We start from the raw sequence: 23,017 nt of genomic DNA, 5'->3' as shown, positions 1-23,017 counted from the left end.
TAGAGACTGTGCACTATGGCAAAAGTAAGGGAGATGATTGACTATTATCTCTCATGAAGCCAATATGATGGCACAAAAGCGTATCACAGTGAACGCCAGTCTTATATCACATCAACAGTAGTACTCAATGGCTATTAGTAATATTTATAATTTTGTAGGGATTCAGGCGTGTCCAACTTCTTTGCAGGTTCTGGATCATGAATGCATTCAACAGAGATAATCAAGCAGTTGTCTACTACTTCAAGGTTGTCAGCTCGTGAATAAAAGCTCTTCTAATTCTCCATAAGTCTCCACCCATACTGGGTATCCAGGGTGAAGAAACATTTTATATATATATATGTATATATAATTTATATATATATACATTTAAGTTGTTTTATATATATATACATTTAAGTTGTAAAATGTTTTAAAAGTTTTCAGTTCTTAATATAGTTTATATATATACATTTATATATATATATATATATATATATATATATATATATATATATATAAATTGTTTCCTCACCCCGGTTAACCTGTACGGGTGGTGGTAGTTTCTGCTCTAACTCGGGTCTCCTACCAGAGACCTGAAAGTTTAAGCACTCGCCTCAAGATCTTAGCTGTTCCCAGTAAGGCACTTTTCTGCAACTCACCTGAGTTGATAGCTGTTGGTGTCTGGGCAAGCAACATTTTGTGCGCCGGTGTTATTGCGCCCAGTGCCCCAATGACTACTGGGATTACAGTTGTCTTTACATCCCAGCAATTTTCAATCTGTTCTCCAAGAGGGAGATATTTCTCTACCTTTTATTTTTCTTTACTGGCTATATTGTAGTCATTGGGTACTGCTATATCTATTATAGTAGCTCTCTTGTTCTCCTTGTCTACCACCACTATATCTGGTTGGTTTGCTAGAACATGTTTGTCAGTCCGGATGTAGAAGTCCCTGAGGATCTTAGCGCAGTCATTTTAGTTCACCTTACCAGGAGTTTACCGTCAGTGTTGTGGTTTATTAAGGCCATACTCGTCACATAGACTTCTATACACAACACCTGCAACATGGTTTTGCCACTCAGTGTATGAATTTCCTGCTAGCTGCTTGCATCCATTAATGATGTGTTGGATAGTCTCAGGTGCATCTTTGCACAGTCTGCATCTAGGATCGTCTCTAGTGTTATAAATTTTTGTTTGGAGTTGCCTTGTTGGGAGCACTTGCTCCTGGGCTGCCATGATTAGCGACTCTGTATTGGCCGTTAGGTTTCCTTTGTTCAGCCACATATATGTCTGGTGAAGATCGCCAACCTTAGATATTTGTCGTTGGTAAGCACCATGAAGAGGATTCGTGTGCCAGTCAGTTTCCTCATCATCAAGGCAAAGGTCCATTGTAAGAGCAGCCAATTGAAATTCAGCTAGCAACTTATCTAAAGTGGCCATGGAGGCTGCATAAGCTTTGATGCTTCGCTCTTCCTCCTTCACTGTCTGCTGTACACTTTTGAGTTCCCTACCGCCATCTTTCCTATCGAGATACAGTCTAGTAAAATCAGATTTTGGGTGGAGTGCTTCATGCATGGTCAGCAGTTTACGATTTGCTGTATCTGTTTCCTTGATGGTTTCTTCAGTCCATTTTATTATGCATGCTGGATATATTATTACTGGCAATGCGTAGGTATTTATTGCCATGATGTGATTCCTGGAATTGAGCTGGTTCCGTAGGACCTGCTGAAGACGTTTCTTGTATTCGGTGATGGCTTTGTCACGTACCTCTGCTTCATGGTTGATGTTGCTTTGTATAATTCCCAAGTACTTGTACCCAAATTCTAAATTTTTGATGGTACCATTTTGCACTCTTACGCCATCTGTGAACATAGAATGGACTTTTTTAAGATTTAGCCTTCCACATTTCTCAATACTGAAGGTCATTCAGATGTCCTTGCTGTATACCTGAGTGAGGTGTATTAGCGAATCAATGTCCCTTTCTTTGTTAGCGTACAGCTTGATGTCATCTTTGTAGAAGAGGTAGTTTATTTTGGTACCACTTTTTATCTGGTACCCATATTGAGTCTTCTCCAGCATATTGCTTAGAGAGTTTAGGCATATGGTATAAGTTTTGGCAGAAGAGCAACCATGATAATGAGTAATATTGATAGATGCTTCGCTTTATTTTTACATTCTCCAGTTTTTTGCCATTGGCCTCAAGTTCCGTTTTCCATTTGGTCATTGACATCTTGATTAATGCCTCAAGAGCATGGTGAATATTGTACATACTGAGGCACTCAAGTATCCAACTATGGGGAAATGAGTCATAGGCCTTTTTGTAGTCAACCCAAGCCACGGAAAGATTCGTATGGCTTCTCCTGCTGTCTTGGCAGACCGTTCGATTCACCAGTAACTGATCTTTGGCTCGTCGGGTGTTGCGCCCAATTCCTTTCTGAGCACTAGTCATATAGTGACTAATGTGCTGTTCCAGTTTGTCTGCAACTATTCTTGAGAGCAGTTTCCAGGTCCTGGGCAAGCACGTTATTGGTCGATAGTTTTTGGGAATCGGTCCCTGCTTTGGCTCTTTTATCAGAAGTACAGTTCGTCCTTTGGTCAGCCATTCCGGATGGTCGCTTTCTTCTCATAGGCATTATATCTGCTCAGCTCTTCTAGTGCGAAGTGATGTCAATTTCTTCAACCAGAAGGCTTGAATCATGTCATGGCCAGGTGGTGCCCAGCTCTTCAGTGCTGCACTCTGCACTTTATGTCCACTTCGCTGATGGTGAGTCCAATTGTAGCCACAGTGTGTTGGTGGCCACAGTGTGTTGGTGGCTCTCTTTAAGCCTCTTCAGCCAACTTGCAGTGGTGTTATGAGTAGTCTCTTTCTGTCAGATGTCCTTCCAGGACTTTGAGGTGCTGGATCGGGGAGGATCTGACATTGGCATCCGCAGTTCACTTGTACCCGGGAATACACTCTAGATGGATTATTGATGAACAGTTTGTACATTCTCTTGTTATTCCGCTCTTTGGTGTACCGCTTCAGCCATGCCGAGAGTGGTACTAGCTGCTGTTTGACAGATTCTGAAGCTTCTATTGTGGCTTCCCTTTTTGGATGCTCCAAACTGTGGTTAAATCGCTCAAGGAGCCTACTAATGTTCCTGTGCATCTTCTTTGTAGCCTCAGCTGCAAAGATGGAATGGCTTGAAGCCTTGTTGCTATTGGCTTAATACCCATCTCCTCCAAGATGACGGTTGCCATACTGTAAATTAGGGCATTAGTCTCACTGATCGATCTGAGATCGATTCTAGTGCCAAGTTAATATCTTCTAACAGCCTCTTAGGTATGGCCTTGCTAACTCTCCGTAGTAGTACCCCGCTTTTATAATCATTAGCCGTCGCCATTTTGTTGATGATATTTTTCGCAAGCTCTTACCCTTGGGTCAAGGTCAAAGTGCATGTCTTCTTCAACCTGTGAGTCAACACAAGATTGTGTATGTGTGACTGCTGGTGTTTATATGCACTGCTCGTTGGTCGAGGCTACTTGGGTGAGTTGGTTCCTATTTTCATCTACCTCAAGTTCCGACATGAGGTGCCGCTTGATTATGTTACTCTTCTGAGCTACAAGTTGCTTAGCGGTTAATGGCAATTTAGGGCGCATGTTTATCCACAGCTGACGCATCCTTCCCATGTAGCCCCACTTTTGAGGTTCAATGTTCACTCATAAAGTAGCTCTGCATGAGGTCCGTGTTATCAGTTCGAGACCATTTCATCCGTTTTGAACCATTAGCGAATTTTTCACTGCCTTCTCTTGGTTCAGCTACAGGCAGCACAGACTTTGTTTGACCGGGCGACATCCGAGTAGGCATGGCTTTGGTTATTGCACTCATCATAGAGGTTGTAGACGTTATACAAGCAAAGATCTTGTCTAAGGACCACCAGAAAGGTGCAGTTGTTGGGGTTTGAACTTAGGACCTAATGATCACTATCCCAACACCTTACCACCTGCACTACCGGTCCTGTATATAGATATATATATATATATATATATATATATATATATATATATATACATATATATATATATCTATATATATATTTATATATATATATTGATATATATATATATATTTACATATATTGATATATATATATATATTTATATATTGATATATATATATTTATATATATTGATATATGTATATAATAATAATATATATACATACTAGCTGAATGCTCGGCGGTGCCCGGGGAATAAAAGTTTTTGCACAGAAAATTTCTTTTTATTTAACATATACCAACAGTTACCATTTGAACTTGCTAACTTCATATCATGAGAAAATTGTTTTGCTTAGTTTAAAGTTTGACTTGCTACAAAATTCACATTGCAGTTATTTGGTATGGAAAGATTCACCATGTCTTACTCTGTTGTTTTGTAGGTGCCAAATACGTGAAAATGTGATTACACACCCATAAAAGCTCAAAAACGAAAAGCCACCGTAGATTGGACTCTAGATATTTATCTGACTTGTTCATTACAGTTTTTTTATCGTCTTGTCACATGATGTTTTCACATGTATTAAAAGGCCAATAAAAAGCTCACTATAAAACATATCGTAGCACTAGTTTATGGCAAACACTTCGGGTTTTACCGAAGTCCCTGTATTAAATATAGATGCTCACTACTTTACAGTTTTGCTTCGGCATTATTCAATCGCCAAGTCGTAATTTGATCACGTGACCCAATACTTCGCAAATAATTTTTGCAGCACTTTTTGATTATCACAGGTAACCAACAGGCTCGTCATGATTATCAGACAATGATATGTACTCCTTCGAGCTAAGGTTATAAAGTTTAACGATTTTTTACGGTCAGTTATAAGATTTCAGTGCTAAAAGTGACAGCATTACAATGACGATAAAACAGACGCGTAAGAACAATAGACATGGTTTTATTGAATGTGTGAAGGATATTTTTGAAAATATTTCGATGAATGAGGTTGCATGAAAGTGTAAACAGAAACCATCCTCTAACAACTACGTCCCATTTGAGCCGTTTTGAAAAGCGAATCCAAGCTACAGCGGTCTCGTGTGGCTGCGATTAACTGTTCGTTTTTGAGCTTTTAAGAGCTTTTAATCACATTTCCACATATTTTGCACCTACAACACAGCAGAGTAAGATATAATGAATCTTATGATATCAAAACTGTAATGTGAATTTTGTTGCAAGTCAACCTTTAAATAAATTAAGAGAAAAATAAAACATCTGTAAAGGTTTTCCCTTCTCCGTGAGTTGAGCAATCACTTGCGCAAACACTCACAAATTCTTTATTCCGAGATATGAAAATTTCTATAGCTGAACATTTACAACGACGAATACACAAACTTTGAGAAATATATATACATATATATTTATGGATAGATATAAACCTCATATTTGTTGTGCAGCCGTTGTGTAGGCACAGGTTTCAGATCAAACATTATATATGAAGTTCTGGATCTATGCAACTGGGCTATAATCACAAAAAATCAATTGTGTGGTTTTCCATTGCAGGAAAAACTAGCGATTGTTGGTATACAGCTGCACAAGCTAGTGAAATAAGTAATAGCAGTAGAAGGTTATTCTAAACCCTTATACTCGAGTATACTGGTATTTAATAGGGCAGGAAATGGTTAACGTCTTAGTTGCAGCTTTCACTATTAAAATGGCGCAAGGGGTAAACTTGTTTTTTCAGTTTTTTTGGAGAAATTTTTCTTTGAGGGGACATGAAACTGACAGTCATTTCAGGACTATATGACAATGGATGTTCTATGTGTGTTGAGACCAGCAGAAAACTAGTAAAAGTAGTTACGCTAAGTGTCTACTAAACCATTGAAAAATTAACACACAAGATCAAAGGCAAGGTCTTATGCTAAAAATTTACAGCCGAGAAGGGAAAACTTAACATATTGCACACATATGTATTAGGAATGCTCAATTAAATGTATACAAGATTTATCGTAAATATACTACGGTATAAGCAACTAGCAAAGCTCTAACCAATTGCTGGCTAAACCAAAATTCAGTACATCGTATTTGACCAAAAGACATATACCTTTGCATGTAATTGAATTGTTGCTCTAATATGAACACTCTTTTGAATCAAACAGTTTCAAACCTTGTTAGTATTTTGAAATATATTTTTGAAAAACTTGGAGTCAGAGAAGAACAGTTTTTGTCTAATGAAAGAGTACTTTACCTAAGCCAGCCATACTCTGAACTCTATGAAAGAAAACGAAGAAACTAACTTATGTTCTATTGTTAAAAGTATTTCTATTGCCTGATGTGTGTAATGTAACCATGATGTTGTTTTTAAAGGGTGAAACATCCGGAGAGAATTGTGTCTCTTGAAATTCTCCAAGCAAAGATGGATTTGCTAGAGGTATGTCAATGAACTTAACGAGCCATGCCATGTACATAACATCACGGGTAACTGAGTCATGCACCATCCCTAGTAACTGAGTCATGTAAGGTACCATCATTAGTAACTCAGTCATGGAATGTACCATCAATAGTAACTGAGTCATGTACCATCACTAGTAACTGAGTCATGTCATGTACCATCACTAGTAACTCAGTCATGTAATGTACCATCAATAGAAACTGAGTCATGTAATGTACCATCACTAGTAACCGAGTCATGTAATGTACCATCATTAGTAACTGAGTCATGTACCATCACTAGTAACTGAGCCATGTCATGTACCATCACCAGTAACTGAGTCATGTAATGTACCATCATTAGTAACTCAGTCATGGAATGTACCATCAATAGTAACTGAGTCATGTACCATCACTAGTAACTGAGTCATGTCATGTACCATCATCAGTAACTGAGTCATGTAATGTACCATCACTAGTAACTGAGTCATGTAATGTACCATTACTAATAACTGAGTCATGCAATGTACCATCACTAGTAACTGAGTCATGTAATGTACCATCACTAGTAACTCAGTCAGGTCATGTACCATCACTAGTAACTCAGTCAGGTCATGTACCATAACTAGTAACTGAGTCATGTAATGTACCATCACTAGTAACTCAGTCATTTAATGTACCATCACTAGTAACTGAGTCATGTAATGTACCATCACTAGTAACTCAGTCATTTAATGTACCATCACTAGTAACTGAGTCATGCAAGGTACCATCACTAGTAACTGAGCCATGTAATGTACCGTCACAAGTAACTGAGTCATGTAATGTACCATCATTAGTAACTCAGTCATGTAATGTACCATCAATAGTAACTGAGTCATGTACCATCACTAGTAACTGAGTCATGTAATGTACCATCACTAGTAACTGGGTCATTTAATGTACCATCACTAGTAACTGAGTCATGCAAGGTACCATCACTAGTAACTGAGCCATGTAATGTACCATCACAAGTAACTGAGTCATGTAATGTACCATCACTAGTAACTGAGTCATGCAATGTACCATCACTAGTAACTCAGTCATGCAATGTACCATAACTAGTAACTGAGTCATGCAATGTACCATCACTAGTAACTGGGTCATGTAATTTACCATCACTAGTAACTCAGTCATTTAATGTACCATCACTCGTAACTGAGTCATGTAATGTACCATCACTAGTAACTGAGTCATGTAATGTACCATCACTAGTAACTGGGTCATGTAATGTACAATCACTAGTAACTCAGTCATTTAATGTACGGTCACTATTAACTCAGTCATGTAATGTACCGTCACTAGTAACTCAGTCATGTAATGTACCATCACTAGTAACTGAGTCATGTAATGTACCATCACTAGTAACTCAGTCATGTAATGTACCATCACTATTAACTCAGTCTTGTAATGTACCATCACTATTAAATCAGTCAGGTAATGTACCATCACTAGTAACTGAGTCATGTAATGTACCATCACTAGTAACTCAGTCATGTAATGTACCATCACTAGTAACTCAGTCATGTAATGTACCATCACTATTAAATCAGTCAGGTAATGTACCATCACCAGTAACTGAGTCATGTAATGTACCATCACTAGTAACTCAGTCATTTAATGTACCATCACTAGTAACTGAGTCATGTAATGTACCATCACTAGTAACTCAGTCATTTAATGTACCATCACTAGTAACTGAGTCATGCAAGGTACCATCACTAGTAACTGAGCCATGTAATGTACCGTCACAAGTAACTGAGTCATGTAATGTACCATCATTAGTAACTCAGTCATGTAATGTACCATCAATAGTAACTGAGTCATGTACCATCACTAGTAACTGAGTCATGTAATGTACCATCACTAGTAACTGGGTCATTTAATGTACCATCACTAGTAACTGAGTCATGCAAGGTACCATCACTAGTAACTGAGCCATGTAATGTACCATCACAAGTAACTGAGTCATGTAATGTACCATCACTAGTAACTGAGTCATGCAATGTACCATCACTAGTAACTCAGTCATGCAATGTACCATAACTAGTAACTGAGTCATGCAATGTACCATCACTAGTAACTGGGTCATGTAATTTACCATCACTAGTAACTCAGTCATTTAATGTACCATCACTCGTAACTGAGTCATGTAATGTACCATCACTAGTAACTGAGTCATGTAATGTACCATCACTAGTAACTGGGTCATGTAATGTACAATCACTAGTAACTCAGTCATTTAATGTACGGTCACTATTAACTCAGTCATGTAATGTACCGTCACTAGTAACTGAGTCATGTAATGTACCATCACTAGTAACTGAGTCATGTAATGTACCATCACTAGTAACTCAGTCATGTAATGTACCATCACTATTAACTCAGTCTTGTAATGTACCATCACTATTAAATCAGTCAGGTAATGTACCATCACTAGTAACTGAGTCATGTAATGTACCATCACTAGTAACTCAGTCATGTAATGTACCATCACTAGTAACTCAGTCATGTAATGTACCATCACTATTAAATCAGTCAGGTAATGTACCATCACCAGTAACTGAGTCATGTAATGTACCATCACTAGTAACTCAGTCATTTAATGTACCATCACTAGTAACTAAGTGTGTGCTACCTTCTTGTCTGCGCTCACAGAAGGTAAACAATGAATCGCAAATAGATGGATGTAACATTTGGAAGGCTTTCTTGGATAGATATTTTGTTTAAGGATTTTACAAATAAATGAAAAATGGACAAGTTTTGCCTGCTCTTAGTTGTTTGGCTCATCTACCAAGTTGTCTTAGTAAAGTGATTGAAAAGTTAACAATTATGCGAAGCGTTTGTCTGTCTAGGCGTTTGGAGATATTGAGATTGCCGTGAACGTACTAAAAATGGGAGACTCGAACATTCATCCAGTAAATAGAAAGTACTTGTCACTTGAGTGTGACTTTGAACCAATATATAAATCTTGCGATATATACAAGGTAATGCTACTTTTACTTCAACAGCTATTTTATACTACTTATATTGACATATACATACATTGGGCCGGTATGAATGTTTCTCACTTTCAGTAGTAAATTATTTTTAGCCTTTTACTTATATTTCAGCGTTTATTAGATTCTCAGTGCTGTTCAACTTACTGGTTATGTCATATATTAGTGTATAAACATCATATTAGATGAGACTGGACAACACTTGTCAATTGTTTAGCATCACTAGCCAATATTTGCTGGCCAGTTGTCAAGTTTTAGCTGATGGAAAACACAAATGTATTAAGGGTGCTCCTTAGGCAAACATCATTGACACAACCAAAAGTCTCAATGTAGTGCAGTTTTTACTAGTCTTACAGCCAATCAGCTACATGTATATACATTTCATTTCCATTAGCCAATGAGACAGTTGTGTTCAATTTCCACTAGCCTATGAGTTGGTCGCATTCCTTTTCTACTAGCCAATGAGCTGAATGTACTGCTCTATTCAACTGTCTAGTTTTGCAAACTGTATTAGGTCTACTGAGTGAATGTTACATTCTGCTTTTCACCTTGCTTATTAGGACGCTTTGGTTTATTTTTTGTGGTAACTTTAACGGTTTTAACAAAGTTATCACCCATCACAACTCTTCATTAATCACATGTTTGTATAATTTTGTTAGTTAACCAAGAGCTATTTGCTAAACACCCACACTTCCTCCCTCTACCAGTATTCCATAGATTTGTTGGACATATTCCATTGCGACAAAGATCAGCCATCGGGACCAGATGTTGGCAATAAGTCAGTTGTATTTCTAATATTTTTGGTTGTATCTCCAATATTGTTAGTCGATCTCCAATGTCGTTAGTCGTATCTCCAATATCGTTAGTCGTATCTACAATATCGTTAGTCAGGTCTCCAATATCGTTAATCGTATCTCCAATATCGTTAGTCGTATCTCCAATATTGATAGTCGTATCTCCAACATGTTTAGTCGTATCACAAATATTGTTAGTCATCTCCAATATTGTTAGTCGTATCTCCAATATAGTAGCCTGATTTCTTTACAGAAACTCTGGGTTTTTTTTGTTTGTTTACTTTATGTTGGCTATTGTATGTATTGTATTGTATGTATGGCTATGCCTGTCGTTTTCAGTTTTTGCGATTTCTTATGATTACTCAACTCTATGTCTATGTATTGCATGCATGATGACTCATTCATATAGCTATATATTAAGTGCAAGATGACTCAATCATATGGCTATGTGAGCTCGTCATTCTCTGTCTAACATGTACTGGCGAACATTGCGTAGAATGCTACTCTGGCATGGCTCCAGGCTTACCAACTGGGTTGGAATTCTGGCTAAGGGACTGAGAATTGCACCCTCGGGCGGCTCCAGTTACAGGTTACATGGTGAGTAAATTACAGTTTTGTCAAGGCCATGACAAAGATTTGTCTTACACTAGTAACCGGGTATAAATGAATTTGAAATCTTATACAGGTGTGACTGCTTCACCAACTAAAGGGTCTGGTATATTATAAGGGGTGGCCCTACCAGTAGCTCAGTGTTCAGCTATCTAAAGTTGTTGTAGTCTCCAAAAAGTAGAAGAGACCATTTGAGCTTTGAATAGCCATTAATATCATACCTAGCAATGTCTCGTTCGCTATCAATGTTAATGTCCAATTTTACCTCCTAAATTTTCTTGTGTAACCTCATCTTGCCTGCTATTTACCTGCTTCTGATAGTCAGTTTACTTTTCTGCGTTTCTTTTTGCTTCATAGTTTTGCAAGGGTGTCTATTTTGCTGATTGCTCCAGTAAAAGTGACATTTATTGCTTTCCAACAGAAGGAAAAAATGTTGGAGTGCTCCTGCGTAAAGAGGTCATGCTAGGTAACTTATATGTATGTTACTAGGTAAGTTATGCAAGCTAGACTGTTTAGATGTACACAAGTGAAGTTATACTAGCTAGGCTGTTTAGATGTATACTACGTAAGTTATACCGGCTGGACTGTTTAGATGTACACTAAGCAGGTTATATCGGCTAGACTGTCTAGATGTACACTAGGTAAGTTATACCAGCTAGATTGTTTAGATTTACACTGGGTAAGTTATACTAGCTCGACCGTTTAGACGTACACTATGAAAGTTATGCCAGCTAGACTGTTTAGATGTACACTAGGTAAGTTATACTAGCTAGACTGTATAGATGTATACTATGTAAGTTATACCAGCTAGACTGTTTAGATGTACGCCAGGTAAGTTATACTAGCTAGACGGTTTAGATGTACACTAGGTAAGTTATACCAGCTAGACGGTTTAGATGTACACTAGGTAATTTATACCAGCTGAACTGTTTAGATGTACGCTAGGTAATTTATGCCAGCTAGACTGTTTAGATGTATACTAGGTAAGTTGTACCAGCTAGACTGTTTAGATGTACACTATGTAAGTTATACCAGCTAGACTGTTTAGATGTATACTAGGTAAGTTATACCAGCTAGACTGTTTAGATGTATACTAGGTAAGTTGTACCAGCTAGACTGTTCAGATGTACACTAGGTAAGTAATACCAGCTAAACTGTTTAGATGTATACTAGGTAAGTTATACCAGCTAGACTGTTTAGAGGTACACTATGAAAGTTATGCCAGCTAGACTGTTTAGATGTACAATAGGTAAGTTATACCAGCTAGACGGTTTAGATGTACACTAGGTAAGTTATACTAGCTAGACTGTATAGATGTATACTATGTAAGTTATACCAGTTATACTGTTTAGATGTACACTAGGTAAGTTATACCAGCTAGACGGTTTAGATGTACACTAGGTAATTTATACCAGCTAGACGGTTTAGATGTACACTAGGTAATTTATACCAGCTAAACTGTTTAGATGTACGCTAGGTAATTTATGCCAGCTAGACTGTTTAGATGTATACTAGGTAAGTTATACCAGCTAGACTGTTTAGATGTATACTAGGTAAGTTGTACCAGCTAGACTGTTCAGATGTACACTAGGTAAGTTATACCAGCTAGACTACTTAGATGTACACTAGGTAATTTATACCAGCTAGACTGTTTAGATATATACTAGGTAAGTTGTACCAGCTAGACTGTTTAGATGTACAATAGGTAAGTTATACCAGCTAGACTGTGTAGGTGTACATTAGGTAAGTTATACCAGCTAGACTGTTTAGATGTACACTAGGTAAGTTATACCAGTTGAACTGTTTAGATGTACACTAGATAAGTTATACCAGCTAAACTGTTTAGATGTACAATAGGTAAGTTATACCAGCTAGACTGTTTAGATGTACAATAGGAAAGTTATGCCAGCTAGACTGTTTAGATGTACGCTAGGTAAGTTATACCAGCTAGACTGTTTAGATGTACACTAGGTAATTTATATCAGCTAGACTGTTTAGATGTACACTAGGTAATTTATATCAGCTAGACTGTTTACATGTACACTAGATAAGTTACACCAGCTAAACTGTTTAGATGTACAATAGGTAAGTTATACCAGCAAGACTGTTTAGATGTACAATAGGAAAGTTATGCCAGCTAGACTGTTTAGATGTACACTAGGTAAGTTATACCAGCTAGACTGTTTAGATGTACACTAGGTAATTTATATCAGCTAGAGTGTTTAGATGTACACTAGATAAGTTATACCAGCTAAACTGTTTAGATGTACAATAGGTAAGTTATACCAGCTAGACTGTTTAGATGTACAATAGGAAAGTTATGCCAGCTAGACTGTTTAGATGTACGCTAGGTAAGTTATACCAGCTAGACTGTTTAGATGTACACTAGGTAAGTTATACCAGCTAGACTGTTTAGATGTATACTAGGTAAGTTGTACCAGCTAGACTGTTTGGATGTACACTAGGTAAGTTATACCAGCTAGACGGTTTAGATGTACACTAGGTAATTTATACCAGGTAGACTGTTTAGATGTACACTAGGTAAGTTATACCAGCTAGACTGTTTAAATGTATACTAGGTAAGTTATACCAGCTAGACTGTTTAGATGTACACTAGGTAAGTTATACCAGCTAGACTGTTTAGATCTATATTAGGTAAGTTATACCAGCTAGGCTGTTTAGATGTACACTAGGTAAGTTATACCAGCTAGACTGTTTAGATGTACACTAGGTAAGTTTTACCAGCTAGACTGTTTAGATGTACACTAGGTAAGTTGTACCAGCTAGACTCTAGATGTAAACTATGTAAGTTATTCCAGCTAGACTGTTCAGATGTACACTAGGTAAGTTATACCAGCTAAACTCTTTAGATGTACACTAGGTAAGTTATACCAACTAGACTGTTTAGATGTTTGCTAGGTGAGTTATACCAGCTAGACTGTTTAGATGTACACTAGGTAAGTTATACCAACTAGACTGTTTAGATGTACACTAGGTAAGTTATACCAGCTAGACTGTTTAGATGTACACTAGGTAAGTTATACCAGCTAGACTGTTTAGATGTACAATAGGTAAGTTATGCCAGCTAGACTGTTTAGATGTAAACATTCAGTCTAGTAGCCTTTCATGAGATTTTGGCTAATCTTTCAAAGATTCGTGAGCTCTTGCATCATGATAAGCATAATTAGACGGTTTATTGTCTCTGTGCAGGTCAGCAAAATGAGATAGTCTCTTTAGACTACTGTGCTGACAAGCTGCCTAAAGGAAAACACTCTGTAAAAACTTGTGGGAAGATGACTCCAAACCCAAAGGGCAATACTGACCAGTAAGTTCTTCTCATCCGGTGCCATCTTTAATTTCCTATTGAATTTTTACTTGGTATATAAAGGAAACATTTACACCAAATACAACTTCTATATTGTTACAAAAATGCAAACTGTGTTAACTAAAGTTTGATAGACTCAACACCAGAAGACTCTGATGGAAAAATTACCAAATGCTTTAACGTTCTCCCTTATCATATGAAGGCTGTTAATATTGAAGCAGCTTATCACTGTGATCATCAAGTAGTGATCATGTTCTTGTTGACTATAAATCTATTTGTCGTGAGTTTAGATAGCTCTACATATCGGTTTATTATAGCGTATGATATCTGAATCACACAGGATGGCGTGACTGTACCATGTGGAAAGCCTAAGAAGACAGATACATTCAACTCATCAGGTTATACGCTCTACAACAATGAGTACATAGTCAGAAACACCAACCAGATCAAGATGAAATATCTTTTCAAGGTAAAGTGCAACTTCCGCCACTAACTCCTTCCATAGCAATGCCAACTAGGCTCGATTGCTCTAGTTCTTTCTTGTCAGTTTTCTTTGTATTGTCTCGTTGTTATGATTTTAGGCTTCGTTATTATATAGATTTGTAGTTTTTAATTTTTTAGATAATTTCTCTTGGTACTATTGCACATTGTTCTATTCTTTACTGTGTAAATGAGGATAACAGTTAGCAAGTTACTGCTGCCACTTGCCGTTAGTTGCCACTTTCTGTTAGTTGCCACTTGGTGTTAGTTGCCACTTTCTGTTAGTTGCCACTTTCTGTTAGTTGCTCACAGTAAACGCTATCAAAAGTTTTTTTCAAACAGCCAATCAAAACTTGCAAGGAACACTTTGCTAAGTTTTCTTATTATGTTGTATCAAATACATGTACGTGTGTGTGGACTCGATACACGGGGCTGGTTCATTGCTGCCATGAATAGTGGTTAGTTTAACATGACCTTGACCTGCAGTCTTCCTTGTTAATGGTCACACCATCAGCTCTTTACCAGATATGAATTGGTTCAATGCCAAAGAGTCAAAATACCTGCTCGTGAAAATGTTACATGAATTCATTACCAGTTTTTAGTTTTTTCTTTGTAGAATTTTTTATAGGTGGTTTACAACCTGATCTGAATACTTTAATATGTTTTGATGAATGATGAGAATACCCTTCAGGAACAGCAAATGGCTTAATACCAGCCATTGTTACGGCATTTCAAAGTGCGTTTACTAATTTCAAAGCTCTTTGGTTTTTTCCTTAAAACTTTGCAAACAGCGCCATCAAATAAGTAATAACTGTATCCGCTTAACATGTTTACTTAAATTAGTTCCTTGATAGACTTGTTTAACTTGGTCTGATATTTGAACTTATATGAAAAATGGTACAGCAAACATTCTAAGACTCACATGTAAATGCTGCTCTGTCCAAAAGAGATTGAAAAATATAGGTGACATTAGCAATGCTTTGTTCATAAAAGAATTAATTTTATCTTTCCAAAATTATCACCAGCTAGTGAGGAAATAAAGCATCACATTTTATTTGAACGTCATGACTAATATAATGCCACTTGAGTGGAATGGTTGGAAAAATACTGCGCCATAGGGCTCAAATAGAGGATTCATATTATATCCCAAATATTTTCAGCCTTTCTTTGAATAGAACTTTTGTTGCTCTTTAGGGAAGATAGGATTAACAGTATCATAAAATAGGCTTAGGTCAAGGCATCGCCGTCGGGTTCTAATGAACCATTCGCTACAGCAGAAAAAGTTGTTGATGAGTCATTTTCCATCGTCCCAGTTAGTCAATTATTCTCAAACATGGGAGTTTTTGCTACAAACCTTAGTTCTTTTAGCCAGAGTAAATCAAAACATGCAGGGAACCCTCAGTCATCATACTATATTATATTGTATAAAATACCTGTCTGTTTATACTTGGTACAAGGGGCTGACTCAACAGCACCCTGACTAGCTGTTAGTTTAACATGATCTTGATCTTCAGTTTTCTTCGAGAATGATGACCAATCGGCTTTCCATCAATGTCTTGCAGAGCATGTCTAGTCTGCAAAACCTGTTACCATATAGATTACACTGGGCAACGAAGTTTCAAAAATTTTTACTCGCCGAACCAAATTAGCTATTTTCAGTCAAGTTTTTTGTGCTAAATACAAATATTCGCATAGAAAATCGAGAGGATTTTGGTTAGTGAGCTAAAGGAGGTTGTCCGATCTTTGACCCTCTGTTCACAGATATTGCAACTCTAAACCTGCTGCTGGCTTTAAAGGGAAATTACCACTTCCCCTGACAAGTGAAAAATACCAAGGAGACACAACAGTTCTGCTGGTGCAAGGTGGTAAACTCTGGGAAAAAACAAGCCAAATTGGAGTGATTCAGAAAATTGCTGACTTAGTCACATATTGAGGATGATACTTCCCAGTGCATTGTGATGCTGATGCAATTAACAGTATTACCAACATAGGGACTTGTCAAAAATGAAGCTCGCTTGAGCAATGTGAACGCTGGTGCAATTTAGGATAATTTCCTGTTATTATCTAAAAATTGCTGGTGTTTTCAAATCACAGCAACCTAATGTAAAAATGGTAGATCGTTGATTACAAACCTTACTAACCTGACAGGATTATCTAGCTAAGCTCAGAGATCCTTAAAGCACATAAATTACATAATTTTTTTTATTGTGTATTTGAATACATCAGAGTCTTGGCTTTCAAATGAGCTATTGTTTGCCATGGTGAGACAGACATTGGTTGGTGTTTATAAGATTTTCCCAGAGCTCTACCGCGAAAAAGTTTACAGGCGTAGTCTCAAAAATTGTGACGTCACAATTCTCATATTCGTTGTTGTGTGCTCTTACTGCTTATTTATCAACTACAATAATGACGATAATGACGCTAGTGGCAAGCAAAGGTAGGACAACTCCAAAGAACGAATGAAGATGACAAAGGAATCAGTTTCATTAGTTCTCCATGTAAACATTATTTCTATGATAAGTAGCTCAGACTCCAAGAACCATACTATATTTTCCCGATGATATTATGCACTAGCTCTTTATTTTTAATGTGATGTCGCGGGTGACGGCTGAGACTAATTAATTTCAAGCATTGCGTGATCTCGCGAAAGTGCGATCGACGTTTAGTCCTAGGACCACACAACCGCAGGTCATAATTTATTTGATGTGATTTCATTACCTTTATCAACAAAAGTACATTTACTGAATCATAATTATTGAATCATCAATTAACCCAGAACATGTGTTTTTATTTGTCAGGCGTCAGCAAGATCGCGGGCATTGTTGATTATCTAGAATCTTAGTTTATTATTAGCGCTCTCCGGGTTTAACAGCACCGATTGTCATAAAAAAACGCAGCCTCAGTTGCAGCGAAAGGGATCGACGACCTAAGGCTAAATGAGAATTAGGTCGTCACATTTTGAGTACCTGAACCAAGTGTTTTTTTTGCAGGACGTACTTTTGACATCCTGTTTTTCATAGTTCTATTATTCTTTGTGTATTGAGTATAGGCTCATTCAAAAGCCAAGACCCTGATATATTGAAATATATAATAAAAACATTATATAATTTATGTGCTTTAAATGTTTTTTTTGTATTGCAGAAGCTTTTCACAGCTAGCTACTTTCTCTAACTTTGGATGACCATATAATTTTCTTTTTCTAAAAAGTCACAGTTGATATACGTATTTTCATGTTTTACTGCTACAGCCAGTATAACTCAATTACTCTATAGCTGTATCAATAAAATTGTATATCGAATTGTAGGGAAGCTTTTCACACGAGTGTCTCTAGGGATGTGGTAAGATGCTTATTTCTGCATATTCTTATGTCTATGCTACTATCACTAACTCCTTTTGGAACACGTTAGTTAGGCTCTTGATGTTCTCTATTTTATCTCATACCAACTTACCTTCTCATATTTTTGAGGAGAAACGAAACTTGCGGACAACCTTTTGCATTGGAAATACCAAGGGCTTTTCACTATAGAAACACCAATAACTTTCTACATGTACTATAGAAATACCAAAAACCTTTTACTATGGAAATATCGATAGCATTTCATTATAGAAATACAAAGAGCTTTGATGTGGAAATACCAAAAGCCTTTTACTATGGAAATACCGATAGCATTTCATTATGTAAATTTTTGCTTAAACTTGTTGTCTATATGCTATTTAGTTTAGATTTTTAGCAACTCAACAGTCAGAGATTCTATCAAGTATTAAGTTTTGTCTTTTACTTAATAAGAGCCGACGTGTTTTAGTCTTAAAGATTGACTTGCGACAAAATTCATATAACAGTTATTTTGTATCAAAAGGTTCACTATGTCTTACTCTGCTGTTTGGTAGGTGCAATAAAGGTGGAAATGTAATTATAAGCTCTTAAAAGCTACAAAGCGAACAGTTAATCACAGCCATCACCAAAGCGCCGTAGTTTGGAATACCTTTATTTCAATGATGTACTCATTTCAGCGTGGTAATTTTGTGATGCACGTGCTGTTATCACCTGAATTGAAAGGCCGATAAAAAGCTCAATAGAAAATTTTTTGTAGCATTAGTTTATCCCAAACCCTGGGTTTTACCGAAAACCTCTTATCAAATATAGATGCTCGCTACTTTACAGTTTCGTTTCAGCTTGGTATATTCATCTAATCGTAATCTGATCATATGCCACATACTTCCTGCCAAATAGCGGGAACGATTTCTGCAGCATTTTCCGACTATCACCGATGACCAACAGGCTCGTCATGTTTATCAAAAGATGATATGCATTCCTTTGAACTAAAGTTGAAAAATAAAACTAATTTTTATGGTAGGCTTTGAGATATCAGTGAGCAAAATGGTAGCATTACAATGACGATGAAATAGACGCGTAAGGACAATAGACATGGTTTTATTGAATGTGTGAAGTATATTTGTGAAAATATTTAGACTAATGAGATTGCGTCAAAGTGTAAAAGGAAGCGCATCGTGTTCAACTAAGTTCGACTGGACCCGTTTTGGTAAGAGATTCCAACCTACGGCAACAACCTACGTTTTCGTGAAGGCTGCGTTTAACTGTTCATTTTTGAACTTTTAAGCACAGCAGAGTGAAATGTGGTAAACCTTTTGATACCAAATAACTGTAATGTAAATTTTGTTGCAAGTCAACCTTTAGCTAAAAATTTTTGTTCTCTTAGTTTGTAACAGGTGTTTATTCACATTGCAAGAGTTTTAATATTAGACTAGCCATGTGTCCGACGCTTCACGGGTGATAAAATAATTACCCAATGAATTTGAGTAACTCACGATGGTAACTTAAGCTAGTCTAAATAGTTACTATAATAACAGCTATGTTTGAAGCCAGCTTAATAATCATTAGCTAACATGTAACAAACTCTATTAATACAGTTAGGCACTAGTAACCATTAGTATTTTTGCAAGTGCTTCAAGAGTGCCTATTTTAACTGATGTAAGATATATGGCCGCACTTATGCTATTGTATAGCAATTTAGCCACTCGGTCTAGTAGTTTCAAATCCAGTCCAAAGCAGATTTTCATTCCAAAAGCTATCACTATGGCTGGACGAATGACAGACCAACAACAGTTACTGAAATTTACATCTATAGGTTGCTGATTATTTTTAGTTGGTTGTTATATTCCCTTATATGGTGAGCTGACAAGGAAGAGATCAAATCAAAAGATTGCCAACTGCTGTTTTTGTGACAAACTGTGCTTCATACTTTATTCAAGAATTGTGAAGCAAATTTTTGAATGCGCCTGTCAGGTATGGTCGTCATATAAAAAACCCTAATAGATATGCTAGAAACTATCCAGAAGCGTGCTATTAGATGGGTTTTTACTCTTTAGATTAGAGCAATCAAAAAATGTCACTAGCTGTATACAAGAGGATGCTATAGATTTGTTTTAGAATTTTTTTGACAATTTTGAAATTGATATGTTAGGATTAAATTAAAAACAGCTTCCATCTGCAAGCACTATTGTTACTCTGCTGCATCACTGTTGTACCATTGAATACTTGAATTGTTGACATGTATTACCAGCTGATTAGGTGACTCTTTGGTAGAGAGCGAGTGCCAACTTGCTATATATAAAATAGTCTAAGAATAATAAATACTTTGTGAAAAACACTGGGGATTCATACGTTGAGAATATTTCAAAATGTCAATCTCAAAGATAATTTTGTTATTGGAGCTTGAAGAAAATAGCAAAGAAATGCTTAAAATACAATAAAATTGCGGTGAAAAAATTAGTGTAGTCAATGGAAGAGTATTCAGTTAGTTTTATCAAAGAAAAGATAACTCCCACACTCGGTGTAACTCATACACGACTAGGAGTATGATTCAGAACGGTATAATTACTTTCTTTGTAGCTAGCTGGTAGAGCTGAAGAGGAAGCCAGCATTGTTGTTGTCGTGTAAGTAGTAACTACCACATATACTTATTTTTGTCGGCTGCTGCTTGGCAGCAGGCACATTTCGGCGAAAGATCTCTCCAAGAGACAAGAGTTTTTCTAGACCATATCCAAATCCCAAATAATACCTACAGCTAAACACATGAATTATTTGAACATGTAGACTGAGTACCCTGGTTTAATACTTGAAGTGTCACACAGGCACGTAATAGTTCTGTCCCATTCCGATGCACAAAGTTTGCAAAATGCTGACAAGAAGCCAATTAAAAGTTATTATTCTCAAACGGTCTGTATATAAGAAGCTTCTGAAAGTGATTAAATGAGAGTACCCCAGACAGGTGACAAGAAGTAGGCCAGGGAGGCCAGATGAGTGAACTTATATAACCCTTTTTACCACAAAGAGACAAGGCCATTTTGTCCAGTACTGCAGTTATACTGATAAGTTTTTGAGGACACCTTTTTATCACTCATTTTTACGAGGTATAGATATATATTATACTGCAAACTGTTTGAACAATTTTTCGTCATTCATTTTATGCGCAAGTGAGGCTTATTATTGATAGATATACTTTATATCGAAGTTTGAGATAAGCTAACCTATTATTGATATGACAACGGTACTCGAGTTTGCATGCAGAATTTGAAATTGACACCGGAGAGAGGCTATATACTGGTAATATAACAGCGGCTAACGCTCATACCACAGAAGAACAAACATTGGTGCCCAAGCGAGAAAAGACAACTACTGAGAGATAAGTATACAAACATTCAGGAGACGACAACTTGTGTTAGAATTATAAATAGAGTAACTTAACAGAATTGATATGACAGTACGTTGAAATAAAAAATATTTTATTTGCCTGGCAGAAAGAGCCACTTTGCCAGTTCGAAAGATTTATTTGTTACATGAGAAAATCAGTCAGGAGTGCTACCTTACACAACATTGTATTGAACCACACATAAACACGATTACATTTTTATTAGGCTACATTTAATCCCACGACCAATAGAGCGGATGCGAAGTTAGGGAGTTTTTATGATAAATGCATGTGCATACAACTTACGAAAATTATTCATCATTAATGAGACAAACCCTTGTTTGAAAATTTCATCAACAAATTTAACCATCGCTTTGTAGATTAGTTAAAGTATAATAACGATACAATACACATATAGGCCTATTTAAATATGTTACCAACTCTTTGTAAATTGTCGAAATTCTCTAAAAACTTGCCCATCCATCAGATTATTCACAAACAGACAGATTTATTGGGACGAAAATCGTCACAAAACGCTTGAAAAGCTTGGTTTAATAAAAGTTAAGACCGGAAATTGAAACGACAGTCGACAGAAAATAGAAAGATCACGTCGTGCGCATTTCGCAAATAATAATGTGCCTTTTTCACCAGTCTATAACATTGTCGAATTGCCGAAGGTTTCGGCAATTAACATAGGAGTACGGAAATCGTTTCATTTTTTCCGATTTCATTTTTTTAATTTTCTTATGAGATTAATACAATAATTAATTATAAGTTTGGATGGCTACAGAACACTGACTACGTAGTACAGACTTTCTAAAAATCTAACGCTGTTTAAGTAAAGGGAATGACGATGATATTTTTTCTAACGGTTCTAATGAGATTATTACAATAATTAATTATAAGTTTGGATGACTACAGAACAATGAATACGTAGTACAGATTTTCTAAAAATCTATATAATTATCACAACTTCGTGATTTTGATAGCTATGGCGTTTTGAAATGTAAACAAAATTGTGCATTGATTTTATATTATTACTATATTAATAATATTGGTAATTCTAATAATATCAGTGCATTTTACTTCTAATATTGGCCAATATTGCATTTCTCTTTTTGCAGGAAGAGAGATATAAACATATAATCTTTTCTTTCCATTATTGCTATTTGTTGTATATAATAACACCCACACCCATTGCATTACAGCTACCATTGCAGTTATCCTATTTGACTGCTAATATTGCATTTCTCAACCATCAGTACCCTTTATTTTTTCCAATATCACTATGATCATGGGCTGTATGACAGTGGAATTTCTAGTTATATTTTGAAACATTAGTTTACCAATTCAAATAGTCCTTAATATAGTATTTTTGATATACTATATTATAATACATAATTATTTTTTGTTCCAACATTAGAAAGCTTTAGCCTTGTATCGCACTAATTGTTTAAAAATACAAATCAAATATTTATCCGATTAAAATATATATTATTTAATTTATTTTTTTATTTTTTTTACAAGCAAGTAGTAAACATGGAAATGGTACATTTTTAATGCTAAACACACATCGTTATGATATGCTCAAAGTATATAACGCATTGCTGAACTGTATATTTGCTGGATAACAGCATTTTCTGTTTCACTTTAGATAGCTAAAATAGGTAACTTTAAATTAATCCT

Source organism: Watersipora subatra, chromosome 2 (genome assembly GCF_963576615.1).
Source record: "Watersipora subatra chromosome 2, tzWatSuba1.1, whole genome shotgun sequence".
Classification (NCBI taxonomy): domain Eukaryota; kingdom Metazoa; phylum Bryozoa; class Gymnolaemata; order Cheilostomatida; family Watersiporidae; genus Watersipora; species Watersipora subatra.
Note: the sequence above shows the minus strand (reverse complement) of the source record.